At 44.2% G+C, this 14,697-nt stretch overlaps 1 long non-coding RNA gene across 8 annotated transcripts; it reads left to right on the top strand.

Moving 5' to 3' along the window:
* The first annotated feature begins 279 nt into the window (after window positions 1-279).
* LOC115485368 (uncharacterized) lies at window positions 280-12,115 on the top strand. 8 transcript variants are annotated; one of them, XR_007780348.1, is made up of 6 exons: window positions 280-485; window positions 1,884-1,975; window positions 6,931-7,016; window positions 7,190-8,043; window positions 8,637-8,777; window positions 10,200-12,115. It is a non-coding gene; the product is annotated as an uncharacterized LOC115485368 (long non-coding RNA). The 8 variants fall into 8 exon arrangements; XR_007780346.1 differs by having other exon boundaries at window positions 1,884-2,485; XR_007780347.1 differs by having other exon boundaries at window positions 1,865-2,485.
* Window positions 12,116-14,697: the final 2,582 nt, after the last annotated feature.

Here is a 14,697-nt window from a genome sequence, read left to right as displayed (position 1 = left end):
GCCAAATCCCGGTGAGTGGCGAGAGCCCACGCAGTGCTGTCATCTTGGTGTGTGCAGGCAGTGCCCTGGCCAGTGGCATAGCCCCAGAAAGTGGCAAAAATCCAGCAAACGGAGGGAGCCCACACATTCCACGTGCTGCAGGGCTGCTGGTGGCCATGCAGGCATCACGCTAGATTGCGCAACTCAGACACGTGACCCAGCCTCCAGGGGGCGTGGCTGCACCTCTGACCCAGCCTCTGTGCGCAGGTCCAGGAAATGCATCACCAGGAGTTCCTGGAGACGTAATACCTGGAAGCAGCTTCCCTGTCCTAAGCACTCTGCCCCTGCCAGAGTTGAAATTTTCCTTGGACTATGTACTGACAAGGGACACGAGGGATACCAGCAGAGAAAGGCAGAGCCATTGTCCCCCTGCAGAACACCGCAATAACACCGCAGTCACTTTGTTGCCAACAGCCCAGCCTGATTCTGTGAGTGTCTGGCAAAAGGTAAGGCTTGCAGCTATCGTGACTGGGGACTACGAGGGGGCAGAACTCATTGATGTGCCCATGTCGGGGGGGCTGGGAGCCTGAGGATGGGACACTGGGAGTTTATCCAGTAATAAGAGGCAACAGAACAACTTCTGACAAGTATACTCCTTTTCAATGGCCAGTTCTCTCCAAACCGCATCAGCATGTGGCCAAACACAGTTTAGGTTCTACTGCCGTTGCTAATATGCTACGATTCCTAACCACTGAGAAAGTAACTCCCTTTGATATAATGCAACTAGCAAAATTAATGTTTACAACAGTTCAATATATGGTGTTCAAATCTGCATGGAAAAGCAGTGCTAATAAACAGGAGTTAAAAAATCTAAAGGTTCTGTGAGAGGACCCATGTTATGAGGCAGGGGTCCTTCAACTTCTAGGTCTACAGCCAGCAGGAGATCCAAGACTCCAGGCCAGGCTACATCCATTAATACTAGCACAGCTGAAGGAATTGGGACTGCAGGTACTGTTTAAAGTAACTAACATGGCAAACCCGACCCAAACATATTCCAAAATCGGACAAGGAGTTGAAGAACCGTATATAGAGAGATTACAAGATGCTATGGAAAAACAAATTGTTAATGTTAGGGTCAGAAATAACTAATTTTACAATAAGTAAAGGACGATGCCAATGAGGACTGCCAAAAGGTTATAGAACTGCTCCCTAATGAAAATCCATCACTAAATGAATTGATAAATGCCTGTGCTAAGGTTGGATCTAATTCTCATAACATGACCATGTTAGCAGAGTCCATAGGAGCTGCTATAAAGGTAGCACCTCATTGCTACAAATGCGGATAACAAGGCCACCTGAATGTAAACTGTCCCTAAAAGTCCTTTCCACAGGGGATGTTTCAAGGACAGAAGGGAGCAAATGAAAGTTGCAACCGATGTGGCAAGATCGGACATGTGACCAAGGTATGCAGGTCCAAATTTCATGCTAATGGTTAATCTCTCAAGAACCAGGGAAACAGGAAACCGAGCACAAAAGGGAAATGCATGATGACACAAGTAATTTCCCATCCCCCAGTACATACCTGTGTGACCAACTCACAGCAAGGACAAGAGAATCAGCTGTCATGGATGTTTTTACCTCAATCACAAGAACCATAAACTCCTCAAAGGTACATAAGGTCCATCTCGAGGCTCAGGGGCCTATTGGGAAAGGATTGAGTGCACTGTTAATTGGAAGGTCCAGTGCCACAATTCAAGGTATCATTGTGCACCCTGGCGTTGTTGACACAGATTTTACTGGACAAATACATGCAATGGTTTCCACCCCTACTCCACCCGTGACTCTCCCTGAAAAAAACAGAATCACTTAACTTATCCCTTTTAAGTCTTCTGTCCCCAAAACAGATTCTAAGGAGTGAGGAGACCAAGGCTTCAGAGCAACAGGACAGCCCCAGGTGAACTGGACTGAGGTCGTAGAAGATCAAAGACCTAACATGGTTTGTATTATTACAATGCCTAAAGCAAAGCCTTCGCAGATAAAGGTCAGTGGGATAATTGACACAGGGGCAGACGCCACTATCATCTCTACCAACATGGGGCCTTCATTGTGGCATACTACACCAGAGCGATCTGCTGTTGCTAGCTTTGGAGGGACCACACAGAGCTGCTTGAGCAGAAATCCTGTGTTGATCAAAAATCCTGAGGGCCAAACAGTTACAGTCTGGCCTTACATCACTGCTGCACCACTGAACCTGTGGGGGAGGGATGTTTTGTCTGCATGGGGAGTCTGGGTGGGGACAGATTTTTACAGGGGCCACTGTATTAGAGGGTGTACACTATCCCACATTAGCTCTAAAATGGTTCAGTGTGGGTACCACAGTGGCCCCTCGAAAAAGAGAAGTTACATGTCCTTAAGTCTTTGGTACAGGAAGAACTGGTTCAAGGACACATAGAACCATCTCTGAGCCCTTGGAACACCCTGGTTTTTGTCATAAAAAAGAAATCTGGTAAGTGGAGGTTACTCCATGACCTGAGAAAAATTAACTCTGTGATGGACAGCATGGGCACATTGCAGCCTGGTATTCCTTCTCCTACAATGATATCTCCCTCCTGGGACATCCTGATTGTGGACCTGAAAGATTCTTTTTTCACTCTTCCATTGCACCCAGACAACACCCCAAAGTTTGCTTTTACAGTACCTTCCATTAATAACATGGCACCAGTTGAGTGTTATCAATGGAGAGTCCTTCCCCAAGGCATGGAAAACAGTCTGACAATCTGTCAATAGTACGTAGCACAGGCACTCTCATCAGTGACAGAACAATTTCCAGGGGCATACTGTTATCATTACATGGACAAAATTTTGTCAGCAACCCAAACAAAAAAGGAACTCTCACAGATTCGGCCAAGCCTGTTGCAAGCATTAAAAACATACGGGCTGCAAGTAGCACCAGAAAAGGTAAAGCAGCAACTTTGGAAGTACCTTGTGTTAGCGTTCAGGAACACATAATCACAGAATGATTATATGCAGGTGCTTTTATTGAAGAGCTCTGGGTGTCAGGGGTACAGACCCAAATCTGACACCAACATGGGTTCAGGATGAACATGCTTTTATACCCCTATCATTATATAACTACATATTAATTATTAAACTTATATTGTTCTATTGTATACATTGATTTCATTCAAGCATGGATTTTTGTAATTTTCATCAACACCCCCAACATTGTTTCTTGTGATTCTTGTTACGATTAAACAATAATTATATCCAATTACCAAACACTCATCACATCTAACAATCATATCATTTATCATAGTCATTAAATGATTATAGAGGTGCAGCCTAACATTTTCCTAGGGCTTACCAGGCCTATCCTTCCTTTACTAACTCCCCTGAATATTCCATGATTTTAGAAACATTTTATCCCTATACTATCACTTGGACTCAAAATTATGGGTCAGACTATAAAGCGACAAGCAATCCAACTCTCAACTAAAATCCAAACACTAAAGGATGCACAAAATTTTTGGGTACCATCAACTGGGTCAGACCTTACCTAGGATTGACCAACTCACAATTAGCACCTTTATTTGACCTCTCAAAAGGTGATCCTGAGTTAACTTCCCCCAGAAAATTAACCCCAGAGGCAAAAGCTGGTCTGGAAATAGTAGAGCAAGCTATCACAAACAGACAAGTCCACCAGATATGCCCAGAGGTGTGTATCACTGTATTTATTCTCATTGTTAATTTTCATCCTACTGGTACTATTGGACAGTGGAATACACACTGGTCTGACCCTTTGCCCATTCTAGAGTGCATATTTTTACCTCACCAACCAAGAAAGACAGCACCCACAGTGTTTGAGCTAATTGCACAATTAATTATCAAATGTTGTCACAGGTGTTTACAATTGAATGCTAGAGATCCTTCACAAATTATTATTCCTGTGACACAAGAGCAGTTTGAATGGTGTTTTGCTAATTGCACAGCCTTGCAAACAGCTTTGCAAAAGTTTTCTGGACAAATTGCTTGCCATTTACCAAACCATAGATTGCTGAAGTGGGGAAACTGCACTATCTCTAAAACCTCTAAATAGCCAAACACCCTTAGAAGGTGTTACAGTGTTTACTGACGGCTCTGGGAAAAGAGGAAAGGCCATTGTAACATGGAACGAGGAAGGTGAGTGGCAAATGTTGGAGGGACATAAGAGTGGATCAACTAGTAGAGCTACGGGCTGTAGCTATGGCATTCCAACGTTTTCCCCACATTCCTCTAAATGATGTGACTTATTCTGCCTATGTTGCTGATATCACACAGACATTAGATCGTGCATCACTAAAGGAAATTGACAATATAAAACTATCTGACTTACTAAAAACTCTGTGCCATACCATCCAAGCCAGAACTTGCCCCTATTATACATTACACATCAGAAGTCACACAAATTTACCAGGTTTCATCACAGAGGGCAATGCTCAAGCAGATAAGCTAGCTGGCCCTGCCTGGACAGCACTGCTGCCAGATATGCTGGCACAAGCAAAGGGCATCACATGATTTCTTCCACCAAGGTGTTCAGGACTTACAACAGCAGTTCCAGCTGTCAAACACAAAGGCTCGTAATATTGTTAGCACCTGTGCTGACTGCCAAGGCCACACTGCACCACTGCAGATGGGGGCAAACCCTCGTGGACTGCGTGCTTTGCAAGTCTGGCAAACTGATGCCACACACATCCCTGAATTCAGATGTCTAAAATATGTACATTTATCCGTTGATACTTTTTCATCAGCAATAAGGATTACAGTACACACGGGAGAAAAAGGTCGGGATGCCATCACACATTGGTGCTCCACCTTTGCTGCTTTAGGTATCCCCCGTCATGGTTTGAGCTTGGTGCAATTCTAGTGCTTTCATGAAAATGCTTCTTCTCTGGTGTCTGCTGTGAGATGTGATCAGAAATAGAGCAAAGCAGGTTCTAGCTTAGGAATAAAAGGGAAAAACTTTATTAACTTACAACTATAAAAGAAACACACAGAACACAGGATGAAAACTTTTCAAAAACATTCTTCTTCTCTCAACTAAATTTCTAATACATTCACCTCTCAGATCACTAACTCTCAGTCCGGCACTACCCTTTAGATAATCAATTCTCAGTTCATCAAGGAGAGAGTCCCTCTTGTACTATAGGCTTCTCCAGGACACACAGTTGAAACTTCATGTGTTTCTATGTCACACGTGGCACCGCCCGGAGATCGTTTTGCCATCGTGACATCTTCCTTCCATGCCCAGTGCACTCACCACTGTGCATGGACCAGTGCTGCTTCTAGGGTTTTCCTTTTTAAAGGGTGCTTTGCCCAGTTTCAAAAAGAGCACAGTCTCTCACTTTTGGGACACCTGTCTCCCCCAAATTTTACCCCCTGGGGCCGAGGGATCTCGAGAACAGAGATCATCTTCTTCTTCTTCTTTGAAGACAGAGGGCACTACCACTACCTTTTTCACCCATTGTCTCTGTTCACATCACATCACTGCACTCTCTTGACTCTAAGCTATTGCTTCTCTCCTAAATGCAGTCTCTGTGTCACAGAAAAAATGGTTCTGTCTATAGCCATACAAGAAAAGTTCAGCCAAAGGCCACTCCATCACTTCTTCTCACTTAATATTCTTTTCAGCTTTTCTCGTGGCTCATTTCTTCTCATCTCATTTCTGTTTCTCTTCTCATTCAATTCCAAGAAGAATCAGCATTTGCAAGGCTTTCAGCATCTTAAGAAAAGGGTTAAAAGTCTCAGGCTCTGCCTGTCTAGAACTCCCACGGCTGCCCAGCCGGGCACCTCACCACAACCCCCCCCCCCTCCTTCACGCCGGCTGTGCTATCAAATTTCAAGGAGGCACAGACACCAGCTTTCTCTCTCTCTCCTGGCGGGGAGGGGGGGGGGGGGCGGGGGGCTGCCCGAAGCCTCTCAGAGTTCTTCTACTCTTCTGTCTTGCAGGGGCCTTCACCTCTCTTCTCTGTCCCAGGCCTCGGCCCACCTCCTCCGGCTGCATGGCTTCCCCTCTCTCACCCAGCTCAGAGCCAGGCAGGGGAGGTCTGATCTCTCCTTCACGGACAGAACTCAAAAGAGACTTCTTCCTGGGAGTTTTCAGCTTTTAACCCCCCTGTGTTCTCAGAGGCGTATCTATATCTTCAGTGGCCACACCAGATACCAGTATTCAAATCTGAGCACCTATTGGTTTGACTACAGCATCTCAAAAAACTCACTTCCTCTCAAACTACGACACTCCCGTACCATCAAAACAGAGAGTGGTCCTGCTTACATTTCACAGAAAACAAGACATTTCCTACAGCTCTGGGGTGTGTCATGCCACACTGGTATTCCCAAATTAGCAACAGGACAAGTCATCATAGAAAGAGCACATGGCACTTTAAAATGCAAACTTGAAAAACAAAAGGGAGGGATGTGTGGTGAATCCCCACAGAGCAGGGTAGCTAAAGCTATCTATACATGAAATCATTTGAGAGTATTAGAAAAGTCCCAGAACCCAGTCATTTTAAATCACTTTCTATCACTACAATCATCCGGCGATGATCGGTCGCCCAGACCCAAGGTAATGGTGCGAGACCTTATCACCAGTAGGTGGGGAGGCCCATGGAATGGGCGTATGTTTCAACAGACACCGGAACTCATTGGGTACCTGCCAGATGTGTCTGTCCTTCCCTATGTCCTGCCCAGAGTCACAAGCAGCATCCCCCTGATAGCTCCTCAACAGACGTGGTGGAGCTGTGTGTGGAACAGTGATTGAAACAACTTTTTTACCTACCTCATGGAAATCTGAGACTCTTGAAGTGACAGTTCATATAAGGACTTTATTTGTTTACAAACTGTTTTTTCTGTTTACAAATTGTTTGTCTGGTTGTAAGAGACAGTCCAAAGTTTCCCTCATTTTCTTCATGACAGTTGCAAGGACAGAGACTAAGACCCTGAAGACTGACTGGAATTCTGGCCTGGTTGAGGGTTGATGCTCGCCAACTGATTGTTTGCAGGTATGCTTGCTGTGCCACCACAGTACACTACTTCAGGCGGGGACTGGCAATTAGTGGCTTGCTCTGTATGCTTACACCTGCTTCATGATCCCCACTCATCACAATAGCCCATGAATTTCCCTATCTCTTGACCAAAGGAACTTTCTGAGGTAACTCTGTTGATCCCCCCACAGAAGATTCCTCATCTGCCTTACGACCACTGTCAAGGATGGAGAATTGAAGCCCCCTCCCAAGGACTGAGACCCTTAAAATTCTAACACAGGGGCACTGGCCTGACTGAAGCAGAATGTCTGCCAAGTGTTGTCTGCAGATGTGTTCGCTGGACCAAGACTGGTTTCCCATAGAAACCAGTCCTGAAACAATGGGTCCTGAACTGGACTGTCTGCACTTGTTCTCTACAGACTTATTTTCCATTGTATTTTACCTGTTCCCCCTCAGCAGAGGACTATAATAGACCCCTGAGTTAACCAAGACTTTGAGATTCTCCCTGATGAGACAAGATGGATCCATTGGCCAGACCACAAGGATTTTGTCTCTCCGTTGGTAGCTATACCCTTTCTTTTCTTTCTCTCTCTCTCTCAATATCCTTTATCTCCTTTCTAAATCCTTCTATCACATTTGCTGTGGGCACTCAGTAAAAGGTGCATTTGTTTTGATTAATACTGAAATCCCCTCTGTGTTGCTTTTTGCACTCTGAGATCGGTAAAACAAACCATCGTGACTCCCGCTTGTACTAGCGGATTGTGACACTGGTAGTTGAGTTTTTTCTAACAGTTCTAAGGGTTAAGTGGTTTCTTGTTTTTAGAGTTAAGTTGTAACTTGAAACTATAAGTAGTTAACCTGCGGCATGTTAGCCTGAAGGATTGTGATCTTGCCTAACAGCTCCTGGAAGTGAGTGCTGCAACTCCAGTGGTACATAGAACACATCGCTAGCTGGGGAAGCTAGGTCTGTCAAATTCAGTACAAGGCCTCATTCAAATTAGACTCATGCTGTCTGTGTCATCCTACCTTCAAAGAGCCCTTGCAGGTAAGATAACAGAGAACATTTTGCATTTTTTAATAAAAAGGAAAAGGGGAATTGTTAAGGCTGGTCTGTGGCTGGGCAATTAATTTGACTATAAATAAGAAACCCAGCCCGGTTCCATAAACCGGTCCCTGGGTGAACAATGATAGGATACATTCAAACCCAAACAGGGACTTCACCCAATCATGTTCCGTCCTAAGCTGCAGACATCTCACAGGTCAAAGAGCTGGGCGGTGTTAAAACCAGACCAATCAGTGGTTTAAACCCAGGAGTTTCAAACCCCCTATATAAGCAAGCTTCCATAATAAACCATTGCTGTTGTTGAATGGATTTCTGAGAGTTTGTGTCATCCCTGTCTCCAACCAACAACCCCATGTAACAATTAGCTACTACTAGATGAATATCAGGTACTATTTTATTAATGGCCCTTAAATCTTGTAATAATCTCTATTCCCCATTTTTCTTTTAACTGGTACTATTGGTGTGTTATATTCTGATTCACACTCTTTCCATAACCCATATTAAAAAAATATTTATAAGCTTCTCCAACTTTTTCCTTGCCTCCCACTTAATAGAATACTGATTTTGCTTTACAGGTCTGGCTTCAGGTTTGAGAGTAACTCTCACCAGTTTGACCATCTTTGATCATCCAGGCATCTCAGTTGCCCGTACCAACAAGGTTACAGCATTCTCTGCCTCCTCTGGGATTTCTTCTACCTCTATGGCTTTTGATTCAGGTATTTGAATTTGTATTTCCCCATCCAGGAAAATTATTTAAGTATACAATTTTCCCCAACAAGGGGATTGGGCATTCAGGCATATTAAAAAATTGATTTGTCCCCGAATATTTTCCAAATTTAAATGGCAATGGTTGTAAAAACAGGCCTGTTTTCTTTCCTCCCTGTCACACCCACAATGCTTACAGGTTCCAAGCTAAACTTTCTTCTGCACATATTCAATACAGAATAAGTTGCTCCTCTATCAAATAAAAAAGTTTACCTTTTAATTCCCCAGCAATAATGTAACCAGGGGCTCAGCTGAGGATGATTCCCCTGGTCCTCTCCAGGGGAATTCTTCATCTTAAAGTTTGATGGTTTGAAGAGCTGGGTTTAGGTTTCCGGTCTGCTTTTCCCCGGCCTGGGGAGACTTCCTTTTCCAGTATCCCCTTTCTTTTCAAATTGCCAATGTATACTTCAGCCACCAATTATTACAATACTCAACCAATTGTTTCTGAGTAAGGGGGTTGTCCCACAATTTTCCCCAATGCTTTAATATGCCTCCTGGGGGGGGATTGTTTCAGAATCCCCCCTTTCCCTAGATGAGCCACTCCCCATTTAAACCATGTGGTATTCCAAACCAATTACTATTTAGGAGCTCCTAGAAGGGACTCTAACCCTTCCCTGTTCCCTCCATAAGTATCTTTAAACCCAACCCAGTGAAGCTTTTGTGGCATCTAATGGGCAGGTTAACACCTTTAAAGTAAAGAATGCCTTTATCTTACCAGTGGTCTTGCTCCAATTTCCTTCAGTCTGGGATTTGCAGGTTCTCCCAAGAATCCCTCAGTGTCAGCTGGAGGTCCCACAATCCCTCAGATCCATTGAAATTCAGGAGTGGGTCCTGTGGGGAAAATCACACTATGAAAAGGCAGGCTTCATAAAGGAGACACATGAGTCCTGCAACTTTATTTGAATAAAGGGAGAGAGTCCTCTGGGGCATATGCCCGTGGGGTTTCTCTCTTGAGGTTTCAGAGGATATAGCTTCCTTTTATGTAGGAGCATCGGGGGGTAGGATGGTCGGGACAGACGGAGATGAGAGATCTCTGAAGCCAGGTCGTGGAACTTGTGGTTTATTGCAAAGGGTGTGGGTGCAGGGGCCCTGCTGGGAGCTGCCAGCTGCAGCTCGGAGCAGGCCTGAGGGAAAAGAGGGATAGAGAGGATGAGAGGGTAAGAGAGTAAGGGAGTAAAAGGGTAAGACAGCGAGGTTCCCGTTACAATACAATAAATCTTCTGTGTTGAATATTCTAATTCTCACTAACCAATCTAGTACAAGTTACAAATCCTATAGCATTTACATACAGCCTATAAGAATCATTACATTACCATAGTGTGTTACATTTTAAACCCTAAAAATTACTCTTTGTATCCCTTCTGCTAAGCTAGTAGGGTCTGCTCTGACCCTTGGACCTGTCTGCAAGCAGATGTTACTGTTTCATCAAAAGGGGATTACCTTCAGTCCGGCCACACCACTGTTTTCCAGTTGTTCAGTAACTAAGGTATCTCAAAGCTTGCTTTCATTTCAATCTCGCTTATAGTTTCTATATTCTCAAAATCTTTTGCCAGACAATCATATTTATAAGGCTTTCCTGTTTTATCTTCCCCAACACTTCTATCCTAAACTCCTGGCTGCATATTGCCCTCTTCTTTCCCTCTTGGCTGAGGTACTAGGAAAGTACAGCTCTCCCAAAACGCCTACCTCACATTCTCCCCTTAAACCTATCATTTTCCCCTGTAGGTGTAACAGACTGGTCAGAGAGAGAGAAAGCTAGTTAAACATTCCCATGAGTTGGTCTGGGAGGCTTTAGGAAGCTGGAGAGAAATAATGATAATGAAATGAAAACAATCCACAGGTGGTGTTCTGTAACAAACTGTTTTCCTCATAAAGAGGGCATCTTCTTAATTAACCAATCATGTGAAATGCATTGATTAAATGACCAATCGGGTCCACCTGTAGCAACTAGGGTATAAAAAAGGGAGAGGATCAAATAACTGAGGCTTTTACCATTTGCCTTCTAATACAACTGTGTCATCTCTGACTCAACAGTGACATTCCCCCAGAGTTCAGAAGTTCAAACTATCTGGGTTCTGCACTAGACTTTGCACAGACACATTTGTCTATTACTCTAAAGTTCAGGAGTTCAAACTGTAATCAAGCTGTCGGGGTTCTGTAACAAACTTGCAGCTTGAGGTTGGTAGAGACATTAAGACCCATTTCAAAGGCATAAACACCTATCTCTCCTAAAGACCCTCAGTTGCTTGTAAAGACATTAGCACCCATCTTTCCTATCAGTCCCATCTGGGTCACCAAAATTGTTACTAAAAATTGGTAAAAATAAAAACTCCTTAACACTAATGTAGCATTAAGAAGCAGGCATTCTTTATTCAGCCAGACGCACAAGGGGATATCGCCTCCAAAATACTGTGCATGCTGAGTACCCAAAAAATTCCTGATTATATACTATGTTTTACATACATTTTCATTGATTTTCCTGGACTAGGCATACATGTGATACACGTTTCCCCAAAATCATAACATATGTTTTCTCCACTTTACGCATGTGTTCTGTCCTGGGGGTCTCTTTGGTGGTCCCTGGTAGTCAGTGACCCGAAAGTCATACCTGACTGCCTGGTGAACTGGTAAAAGTTGGCACAGCTTGGCTGGTTTCTTTCCAGTTCTTCCTACAGAATAATCATTGTGTGGTTCCATAGGCCAGTGGCTTTTGAAGAATAAGCATTGCATTAACTCACCAGAAGCAAATCATCTGGCAACAGTCCCAGGGGAGGTACCTGGGCATTTCCACATGAACCTGAGTGAATATAAACCCAAGAGATTTTGTGTTCTGTGGACTTTCCCAGGGATTTTCCCCCACTACTTCTTTGGGACTTCCCCACCACCAGATAAATTGTAGAGGTTTGAGCTTGGCTGGCTGCCAGCTGTCCACTAAGCTGCTCTATCACTCTCCTTCCCAGTGGGACCGGGGAGAGAATAAGATGGAAAACAACTCATAGGTTGAGATAAGGCAGTTTACTAAAGCAAAGGAAAAAAAAAAAAAACAAGCAAAAGTTTGCACATGCAAAAGCAAAGGGAAAAGTTAATATCTACTTCTGTTCTGGTTTGAAAGCAAAACCAGTGAGAGACTCCAAGTCAGAAATACAATTTATTAGGAAAAGGGAAAAAGAAAACCAAAATACATGCAATAATACAAAAGAAAAACCACTGACAAAGTCAGAATACAACCTGACACCCTGTTGGTCAGGGTGTTGGTAGCAGTCCAGTTGGATTGGTGGCTGCAGTCCTCCTGGGGTGGTAGATGTGGTTCTGTTGGAACAGTGATCCTGTAGAAACGGTATAGTCTTCCTCTGAAGATCCAGTGGAAAAGGCAGCCATTCCTCTGGGAATCCAGTGGAAAGACTGCTTGTTGTGTCCCAAAACCCCAGCTTATATCCAGGTGGGGATGCTTAGCTCCTCCCCCCTGGGCGGAGCATCTCACAATGGGCTGTTATCATTCTATAAATCATGTGGTGGGTCCATTAAACAGAAATGACTCCCGGAGGGAGTCATCTCTGAGTCATGTGTCAAGGCAGTGATGGGCCCATTAACAGGAGATAAGGAAAAAACAATGCCACTCCTGGTTTCAACACCTCTTGAGGATGGGAATGGAATACATCTTTATATTGTAACCTAGGACAACTTTCCATCAGCGAGCAATGTTCAGATATTTCCCAGGAAGCAGGGCTTCAGCACACATAGTGGTTTCTCCAGAAAGCAAACGTAGAATAGCAAATGGCCCCCTTCCTCCTCTCTCCCTTCGCTTTTATGTCTGAGCTGACGTCATATGGTATGGAATATTGCTTTGGTTAATTTGGATCAGCTGGCCTGGCTGTGTGCCCTCCCAGGATCTTGCCCACTCCCAGCTCCTTGATAGGGGTGAGACCTTAAGTTTTAGCTTTCATATTTTCCCAAATCTGTACTGCATTAGGATGTAACTCTGAACTTCCTATAACGTGTTGGTAAGTTCTCTTCACAGCTTAGTTAGACAAAACAGTCCTTTTCCAGCCTGAGAACCAAGAACACCATTGCAGCTTTGGGCCTAAAAAATATAAACAACAGAAAATTGAAGCAATCTGGGAGGATGGGACTTCATAACCTGAAGCTGTAATTGGATAATTGACCCTAATATGTATATGGACCAAAACTTATACAAGTGTGAAAACTCATGATTGGTTGTCCATCCTGCGTCCATCTTGGGTAGAGCCACAGCCGGACTCTTGTACTGCCCAAGGTGCATCCTTTGAAGGTTATTTAATAAATACCTACTTTATTCTTTAACACTGTCCAGCCTCTGTTCCAGGTCAGCCTCTCTAGACATCAGGGGGAAGGAATGTCAGAGGGACAGCGCTGCTCAGCAGTAGCCAGAAACACTTGTGGGTTGTAAAAAAGCCAGGGAGCTGCTCCTAGCCAGATAGCTAGATCCTTGCAGGATCAGGGCGTCCCAGGCAAGCAGTATTGGGCTGGATAGCTCAGCCTTCCGGAGGCTGGGTGTCCAAACCCTAACTGCTGTACAGCCATGGTCACCCTTAGCAAGCTCAGTGATTGTCAGCTTTTAGTGATATCAGCTCTTTTATAGTTTCAGCTCTTTTAGCTTGCTAAGATGCTCTGGCTGATCATGGCTTTCAGAATAGCAGACAAAGAGAGAGGAGAAGAGGCATCCCCGGCTTTTTCCACGGTGATTTATTGAGGGGTCCGTGAAGGGGTTCTGACGACAGCTCTTCTGACAGAATGGGCCAAGGTAGCCCCTTTTATAGGGTTAGGGGGGCTTGGGAACTGACCAATTGTAAGGGTTAGGGAAAATAGCCTATGGGGTCATGGAAAGATAAGCAGGCCTGGAGGACCAGAGTGAAGACTTCTGGTTTAGTTCCTATGACTTGGCATTTCCTTATCTCTGAGCTTCCATCCGCCACGGGGCTTTAGCTAGACCCGTGTCTGCTACAGTGTGTTATCAACACCCTTCCAGCCACCAATGCAAAGCACAGCACTGTAAGGGCTGTGAACTTTACCTTGGTCAGACCCAATACACCCTGCCAAAACCGGGACAGATGTGCAAGAACCTTGGGAGCCTGTGCAACAAAGTTGTACATATGCTTTCTGAAGAAGAGGGAGGTATAATTCCTCATTCTCCCTAGAAGATACCTTACCCAGCACAAGAACTGCATCAATGCCAGGGCTCAGGCCAGCCCAGGTTCAAGATAAAAAGTTCCTAGGCACAGCAAAATAAAGTCATAAGTAGCACAGCAAACAACAAGAGCCAGAAGCAGTCACTAACAAGTCCTGAATTATAATAAACAGGAAAGAAAGCATAGTCCATGATGAGCACAGAAGCTTGACAATTAACAACTACAATTACAATTTTGATCTGTCATGGTCAGATCAAAACTGTTATCTCAAGCTTCATGCTGAGTGACAAAAAAGAACTGTGGTGGGTTGACTCCAGACAACAGCCAAAAACCCATCCAGTCACCTGCTTATTTCCCTCTCCCATGAGATGGGGAGAAATCAGAAGGAAGGTTAGATGGCTCATGGATCAAGATAATTACAGTATAATAGGAAAAGCAAAAGGTATTCATGCAAGCAAAGCAAAAAAGAAATAATTCACTAAGCTTTTGTTCCTGAGCTCAATATCATACAGCATGGAATATCCCTTTGGTCAGTTTGGGTCAGCTGTCTTGGTTATGTCCTTTCTGAACCTCTTTCCCACTCTCAGCTAACTCACTGTGTGAGAGTGAGCAGGGCACAGTGAGAAAGAAAGCCTTGCTGCTGTGCAAACACTGTTTAGAAATAGCCAAAACATTGGTGTGTTAGCACCAGAACTGGTTTTAGTCA

Source organism: Serinus canaria, chromosome W (genome assembly GCF_022539315.1).
Source record: "Serinus canaria isolate serCan28SL12 chromosome W, serCan2020, whole genome shotgun sequence".
NCBI classification, from domain to species: domain Eukaryota; kingdom Metazoa; phylum Chordata; class Aves; order Passeriformes; family Fringillidae; genus Serinus; species Serinus canaria.
Note: the sequence above shows the minus strand (reverse complement) of the source record. Positions and strands in the feature narration are given on the sequence as shown.